Genomic DNA, 9,204 nt, shown 5'->3' with positions numbered 1-9,204 from the left:
AAATCCTCAGATGTTCACATCCCTTCTTTCTGTGGCAGTATTTGTATAGGACTCACCACACCCTCCCCATGAGCTATAAGTCACTTCCGGAGGACTTGAAATAACCGATGCAGGGAAGATAGTTGCCATGCTTATTGTGTGGAGGAAAATGCCAAGAAATAAAAACGTGTGCATAATCTGGGAATGTAGCTCAGTTGCTCAAGTGCTTGCCTAGCATGCATGAAGCCTTGAGTGCAATCTCCAGCATCACATAAACCCGGCATGGCAGTACATGCCTGAGGTGTTAGCGCTTAGGAGATGAGAGTAAGACAACTAGAAGGTTCAAGAATATTCCTTGATTGCAAGGTAAGTTGAGGCTAGCCTCGGCTGGATGAGACGCTGTCACCAAAAAGAAGAAAATGCTATGTGGATATTGAGTTTAAAGGCATTTTTCTCCTGACAAAATTTCAATCTGTGTTGGTTTAATCCGGTAACAGAACCTATAGACACAGTGGGCCCAACACCAGATGCTGGCCTGTGCCTGGGACCAGCCCTGTGTTTAGGGGTATGTATTCTTCAGTGAGGAGGATGGAACTCGGAGCCTCATGCATGCTAGGTAGTTATAGCATGCTGTGCTGCACACCCCTAGCCTACGTGTAAACTTTTGTCAGAGATTGGTTGGCCAGAAGATGGGGAGGATCCTTGAGTAAGAACTACTCCAGAGGAGCCTCATAGGCAACTTTAATTGCAGACTTGAAAACACTTAAAAATGCCTTACACGGCTCTGATTAGCAGGATTTCTGTGGTGCTGTATGTGCAGGTCATTGCAGATTAACGGAGGAGGTTTTTCTGTAGGAGACTTCAAAATGCAGCATGCACCATGAATGTCAAGACCAGGATCAAATGTAGAGTATCTCCCAAACTTCCTTGGATGCAGAACGTCTCTTGTATATGAACGTTGACAGAGTTTCTCTGGGCTACTTGCCACTGTTTCTGCTCTGCGGATGCAGTCAGAGACCTCAGAGCAGCAAGTTGTAACCCCCCCTCGTCTACTTGCCTGTTACTTCTGCACGCATTTTCTCTCTTTAGTTCTTCAGTAACTATTTCTTCACTATTTCAGTAACATCTTTTCAGTAATATTCTGGTCTATGCTGCTTAATAGTGCCTTAGGGGATGGGTTAACAGCTTTACATCTCCACCTTAACATCAGCCCTGACTCTGGGGAAAATCATCTGTGCAGTAGTCTCCCAAACTAGATTTTAAGTCCTCTCTTTGGCTTTTGGGTGCAACAGGATTGGTAAGCACCCAGGGCACACTTCTGGTGTTTGGAAATATCAAAACATTTCCCCCAATAGATTGAAGGAGGAAAAAAGCGCCGTTTACTTTTGCCTGGCTGTGACTATGTTTTCAACAGAAATGGGGAGGAAAGGCACGTTTTGCCTCATGGTTTCAGAGAGATGTCGGTCTATCGTGATGAGATGAAGCAGGAGCCTGCGAAGGAGTCGCTAGAAGCCAGCGTAACCCTCTAAAGTCTAAACCTAGCGCCTTCCGCCAGCCAGGCTCGGCAGCCCTCAGCATAGCACCACAAGCAGCAGACCCACTGTTTAAATGTAGGACTCTGATGAGGACATTTTAAAATCAAACTCTAGCAGGTGCATCCAGGGTTGAGAAAAGACTGGCAGGATGCATCTGTGCCCTGGCCAGCCTGGTAGTGGTACACATAATCCCTAGAGATCCTCAGTAGAGCAACCATCTTTTAAAACAAAAAGTGGGGGAATACGGGAGGAGCTGGGTCATCTCCCAGGAATCTGTGCCCCACCCCCAATCCTTTGCTGCCAACTCTGAAGGGCCAGGGTTTTTACTCAGACAAGTGGCAGTTTGCTACATAGAGTGCACTAAGTCACAAGGTCCAGAGGCCTGTGGCTAGAATAAAATGTATTTTAAGATGACCATATGAGCTCTTTCTAAACTGGCAGACGTTCTCATGAAGTGAGTATTAATGTGTGAGTGTTACTGTCTCCTTGACTACCCTCTGTGCTTTGCAGGTGACAGCTGAACAGGGGCTGCTTTAGACAGAGTACCGTCTCATCTTAGCACCAGTTTGGCAATTAAGGCACGCCATCAAGAACAGTGTCTCCTTTAAGTAGAAAACGTGCAAGGCTTCACCTGATCACAGGTGTCTGAGTTACCTTTCCAGTTGCTGGGATAAGATACTCTAACTAAAGCAATGTAGGGGATGATGAGGCATTTTAGTTTATAAGGCCACGCTGTTGCAGCGAGCTGTCGGTGTCTGGGCATGTTGACTGTGGTTAGGATATACTCGTCAGAGCTTTGTGATTACAACACACTCAGCTCCTCTGTCCTCAGCACTGAGCTCACTCAGCCTCACCATCTTCTCTCAATAGCAGATTGTGTCAGACAAGAGGAACCTCACTGGAGCCTCTGGATGGCATGCAACACTTGCTGCTTGTTCTGACTCAGACCTTCCCTTATGTTTGGTTTGGTTTTGTTTTCCATGATTTCAATTGCTTGAGGCCAAAGCCAGTTTAAAAACACTAAATGGGCAATTCCAGAAATAACTCACGAATTTTAAATCACCTTCTATTTGGCGAAACATGGTACATGCTTTCTCCACCGCACCTGGGACATGATCCATTCCCTTCTTCAGTGTAACCTCACGGTGTATGCTAGTAGTCCATTTGCTCCTTATTAGCTATTCAACTAATCAGTGCATCTACTCTGGGATCAACCGTTTGTGCTTACACAACGCTATTTTATTTAATAATGGCTCCAAAGTACAGAAGCTGCGATGGGGAAAAAAATAATCAGGATGTTGAGATTCAGAGGCACAAACTCAGAGGAAGGATTAGAGAAGAGGCCGGGGAGAACTCAGGAGCCTTAGGAGGCAGAGAACTACACAGAATGAGTCTGTTCACTCAAGAGCTGGGCACAGCCTCACCTAAGTGCATGGAACACTTAGAGGATGCAACAATGTTAAGTGGTGATTTTTATGAAACTTCAAGTAGCCAGGGATGCGGACAGAACAAAACCAGGCAGTGCCTGTCTGCTGGGGAGCACTTACCAGACAGGATGACGTGGTTTTCAATAGATGGACAAGAAAGAGAAGCTATCTCTGACAGGAGATGCTGATGTTGACACTAAATAAGGAAGGCCCTTCCACGCAAAGATTTTTGACGCAAGGCAGAGAAAAATCCTAGGTGCAGTGGTGTAACATGGCTTTTTCTGAGGCAGCGAGTGTTGAAAAGAAGCAAGGAAAGAAATAAGCAAGAAGATGACAATGCTTCAGGTTTGGGCGTTAGCAAGAAACAGTAGCCCAGATGTACTGCTCTGTATAGGCTCTTGTCATTGTCCTGGCACATAGCTACACCCCAGGTTCTCCCCATTACTTGGCTATTAACCTGCCTTTATGCTTTGACTGGAGGGGTTATTTTTAGACTTAAAGGTTCACTCAAGAGCCTCTGAAAAAAAAATGTCCTAGATTATCCAAAAACTGTGGCCTTTCTAAACTGAATGAGTTGAGCTACAGAAGACTCGCCATTGGAAAGCCCTGTACCTCAGGGGCTGAGTTTCTACAGGCTTTGTTTTTCATGATTTAAAAAAAAATATTGTTAGTATCTTTTAATCATTACTGTACAGGTGTTACAAGTGGTCAGTGGCTCCCACGTTTCAGGTGAGGGGACGTAAGAGTAAGAAGTAGAACAGCGTAGTGGTTAGATACACCATCTTTAGATCCCATCTACTGTGCTGGGACCCGGGTCCCGCCATTCACCATTGGTGGGACTTGGCTTCTTTAGGACAAAGGTGGCTCACCTGGAAAATGCACCACAGGGGGACTGATTCCACGGAAAGGCTGTGGGAGGCACATGAGTTAACAGTTGAAATGGAGATCGCTCTGTTCCATTCTCTCACTGTGTTAGTTCTTGTTGGGAATTCTCTTCAGGTTTTTACTGAGAAGGGCTACGCTGTGACTCTTTTTAGTTATTTGGGCCCCCGTGGTGGAGCTCAGTCATTTGGCAAGCTTTGGGATAGATGTTAGAGACGTACTCAGTACTCACAATAGGGTCACACGCGTTGGCTGTGCCATTTCTCAGCAAAGATCTGTGGGATATGTGCCTATTTATTTCCATTATCTCTGTTATTGTTCTAGAGGATGAATAGACTCTATTAGCTCTCAGTGCCTCACTTTCCCTATGCATAGTTTTTCTTTTTTCATAGGAAACAAAGTATGCAAACTACATTTCCCAGACTCCTTTGTCTACATCTTCCTGACAGTTTTGACCAATGGGAGGCTTTGAGGGGATGAGCAGCTGAGAACAGCTTTCTCCCTCTGACTCCTGGGGTTTCTCCAGCTCTGCCAGAGAAGCAGCGCAGTGTGGCAATTGCTCAAGGGTGAGAGCAGTGTCGTTTTTCTTCATTTGCACCTACACTCATGTCCTGATATGGTTTCTTGTTAAGGTAACATCGCTTCCTTTAGATCTTCTTTAACTGTTCATTTGTGTATATTTACCTGCGTTAGACATATTTACAGTGTTTTCTCCTGTATGAATGTTTAGCAATACAGCCCCAAATGACTGGCAAAAATCATTGTTGAATAAATTTAGGTGCCCAAGGTATTTTGGACTTACAGACTCATGGGAACGTATACAGACAAATCAACAAACAATGAAGAATAAAATGAAAGACTATTTCCCGTCAGTTTATTAATCTATTCCTGAATAGATTAATCCACACATCATTCTCAAACTCATTCTCAAAGAAAAAAATCATTTATTACTTATCAATGTTTCTCTGGGTAAAGAATTTGAAAGCAGAGACGATTCCAAGATGGCGGCACCAATCACACACTGCATCTGATTAGCAGGAAATCCAGGCTTGCACAGCAACCTATAGACCAAACTGAGAACTATAAAACACCAGTGCTGCTGATTCTCAGATGAGAGGGGTCCAAATTGTGGTGGGGCATGGGTGGGTCCAACCTCTGGCCACCCAGCTAACCCATGGAAAAATCCTTGGGGACAGCCCACGTTAGCTGCCATCTTGGGAAGGACTGTGGGAAATTCCTGCAGTTTCAGGCCCTCACTGCTGGATACTGCTTGTGGGATCCCAGACTTAACTGTGGGATATTCTTACCAGCTGGAAACATAACTTGTGGCTGGCAGACCTGAATCCAGACTGTGGCCAACTTCTGCATTAGCCGCCATCCTATGAGCAACTTCAGGCCTTGGTCTGTATATGCACACCCGCCTGAAGCATACCACTCAAATATATCTAAGAGACAAGGCAAGCCCACTGAGCAAAGACCATCTTGGGCCACATTATTCATTAGTGGCAATCCTGCTAGCAGTTTATGGTCCTGATCTCACCCCGCCCACCTACAGCCTATTGGCCAGATCAACCTAGGTCACAGAACAGAGACTTGCTCAGGCCACACCCCACACTCCCTGCTATTTCTCTTGAGAAGCTTGGAGCTCTAATTTCTTTCAGTTGGCCTTACCCAAAAGGGGCATAGAGAGCCATCTGGAACACAGCAGATAGACAGAGCCCTGCCATCTTGAAAAGGACTGTAAGGTACCTGAACACTTTGGGCTTAGAAATAATCAGCTCGTTACTTTCTTGCCAGGCCCAAATGGAATACAGTCAGGGAACCCAGCTAACCTGAGCTGGGTGCAGACTCTAACACCCACTGTCCAACATCCTAAGGAGGCCTCTGGGGAGCTATAACAAACAACTTTTGGCTTGGAGTTCTCTTTGCTTGCTCCCAATCTGCCTGGCCAACCTGGAACACAGATAGCAACCTCATTGAAGGAACCCCTAGGCTCATTAACAATAGAGACAATCAGATGACTAGAGGACAGTGCAAGAAGACCAGCAACAAAACTGAGAGCCGTATAACACAGGAAACCAGAGATCCTAACACAGCAAGCCCTGGAGATATGAACACCCATGAAATGCAAGGAGAAGACTTTAAACCTGAGGTGATGAAAATGATAGAAACTTTGGAAGAGAAAAATAAATCATTCAAAGAAACACAGGAAAATACACTCAATCAATGAAAGAATTGGAATAAATCCTATAAAGAACTACAGGAAAATTCATCCAAAGAAATCAAAGAGACGAAGGAATAGAATAAATCCTATAATTATAGGAAAATACATCCAAACAGATAAAGGGATTGAGTAAATCCTATTTAAAAAAAAAAACTACGGAAAAATACATCCAAAGAGATAAAGAAATTGAATAAGTCCTATAAAGAATTACAGGAAAATTCAATCAAATGGGAGAAATAAATAAATAAGACAATTTAAGACCTAAAGAGGAAATTAAAAACAACAAAGAAGACACAAGCTGAGGCAATCTTGGAAAACATAGCAAAGAGAACAGGAACTGTGGACACAAGCCACACCAACCGAATACAAGAAATGGAAGATAGAATGTTAAGTGTGGAAGATACAATCAAGGTTATCAACACACCAGTCTACGAAAATGTTAAAACTAAAAAGTTCCTGACACAAAACTCCCAAGAAATCTGAGACACCATAAAAAGGCCAAATCTAAGAATAAGAATAGAAGAAGGAGAAGACTCTAAGCCCCAAGGCCCAGAAAACATTTTTGACAAAATCATAGAAAACTTCCCCAGTCTAAAGAAAGAAATGCCCAGTAACATACAAAAATCCTACAGAACTCCAAATAGATTTGACCAGAAAAGAAAATCTTCCCACCACATAATAATCGAAACATTAAATGTACAGAACAAAGAAAGAATAGTAAAAGCTGCAAGAGAAAAAGGTCAAGTCACATATAAAGGCAAACCCATCAGAATTACGCCTGACTTCTCAACAGAGACTATGAAAGCTAGAAGGGCCTGGACGGAAGTCATGCAAGCAGTAAGAGACCACAGGTTCCAACTCAGACTACTATACCCAGCAAAACTTTCAATTACTATAGATGGTGAAAACAAGATATCCCGTGACAAAACCAAGTTTAGTCAGTACCTAACCACAAATCCAGCCCTACAGAAGGCACTAGAAGGAAAACTCCAACCCAAGAAGGATAACTACACCCAGGAAATAAATAACTCCACATTCACAAATCCAAAACACAGAAACACACACACTCTACCACCACCAACATCGAAACAAAAGGAATTAACAACCACTGGTCATTAATAGCTCTTAGTATCAATGGCCTCAACTCCCTAGTAAAAAGACACATGCTAACAGAGTGGATGCAAAAACTGGATCCATCATTCTGCTGCATACAAGAAACACATCTCAGCAATAAAGATAAACATTACCTCAGAGTAAAGGGCTGGAAAAATGTATTCCAAGCAAACGGACCAAGAAACAAGCTGGAGTAGCCATTCTAGTTTCTGACAAAATAGTCTTTCAACCAAAACTAATCAAAAGAGATGGGAAAAGTCATGACATCCTCATCAAAGGAAAAATATGCCAAGACGATTTCTCAATTCTGAACATATATGCCCCAAAATGCAGGAGCACCTACATTTGTAAAAGATATGTTACTAAAACTTAAGCCACACATTGAACCCCACACTTTAATAGTGGGAGACTTCAATATCCCTCTCTCCACAATAGATAGATCATCTAGACAGAAATAAATGGAGAAACAAGGAAACTAATAGACATCATGAAACAGATGGACCTGATATCTACAGAATATTTCACTCAAACATAAAAGATTACACCTTCTTTTCAGCAACTCATGGAACCTTCTCCAAAATTGATCACATACGCGGCCACAAAGCAAACCTCAAAAGACACAAGAAAATTGAAATAATCCCTTGCAGCTTATCAGAGCATCATGGATTAAAGTTGGAACTCAACAACCAGAGAAACAACCGAAAGACTACAAACTCCTGGAAACTGAACAACTCCCTACTCAATGACGTCTGGGTAAGGGATGAAATAAAAAGAAAAATAAAAACTTCCTAGAATTCAATGAAATAGAAGCTACAACATACCCAAACCTATGGGACACAATGAAAGCAGTGCTAAGAGGAAGCTCATAGCACTAAGTGCCTTTATAAAGAAACTGAAGAGATCTCATACTAGCAACTTACCAGCACATCTGAAAGTTCTAGAACAAAAGGAAGCTGACACAACCAAGAGTAGTAGATGGCTGGAAATCACCAAACTCAGACCTGAAATCAATAAATTGGAAACAAAGCAATTCAAATAATCAATGAAACCAAGAGCTGGTTCTCTGAGAAAATCAAGATTGACAACCCCTTAGCCAAACTAACTAAAAGGCAGAGGGAGAGTATTCAAATCAACAAAATCAGAAATGAAAAGGGTGACATATGGAAAGACACTGAAGAAATCCAAGGAGTCATCAGGTCTTACTTCAAAAGCTTACATGCTACAAAATTCAAAAACCTAAATGAAATGGACAATCTTCTTGATAGCTACTTGAAGTCCTAGCTAGAGCAATAAGACAACTAAAGGAGATCAAGGGGATATAAATCAGAAAAGAAGTCAAACTATCACTATTTGCAGATGATATGATAGTTTACATAAGTGACTCCAAAAATGCTATTAAGGAACTCTTACAGCTGATAACACCTTCAACAATGTGGCTGGATACAAAATCAACTCACACACACACACACACACACACACACACACACACACACACACATCAGTAGCCCTCCTGTATACAAGTGACAGACATGCCAAGAAAGAAGTTAGGGAAACAACACCCTTCACAATAGCCACAAATAATATAAAATATCTTGGTGTAACTCTAAGCAAGAAAGTGAAAGATTTGTATGAGAAAACCTTCAAATCTCTGAAGAAAGAATTTGAAGAAGACTTCAGAAGATGGAGAGATCTCCTATGCTAATGGATCAGGAGAATCAACATAGTAAAAGTGGCCATCTTATCAAAAGCAATCTACAGATTCAATGCAATTCCCATTAAAATACCCACACAATTCTTTACCAACCTTGACAGATTAATTCTCAACCTCATATGGAAAAACTAAAAATCTAGAATAGCAAAAACAATCCTGTATCATAAAATATCTTCCGGAAGAATCTCCATCCCAGATCTCAAGCTGTACTATAGAGCAACAATAATAAAAACACCATGGTATTGACGTAGAAATAGGCTGCTTGATCAATGGAACTGGATTGAAGACCCAGAAATAAACACACATACCTATGGATGCTTGATTTTTGACAAA

Source organism: Acomys minous, assembly GCF_964271855.1.
Source record: "Acomys minous genome assembly, chromosome: 9".
In the NCBI taxonomy this organism is placed as follows: Eukaryota; Metazoa; Chordata; class Mammalia; order Rodentia; family Muridae; genus Acomys; species Acomys minous.
This window is presented reverse-complemented; position numbering follows the sequence as displayed.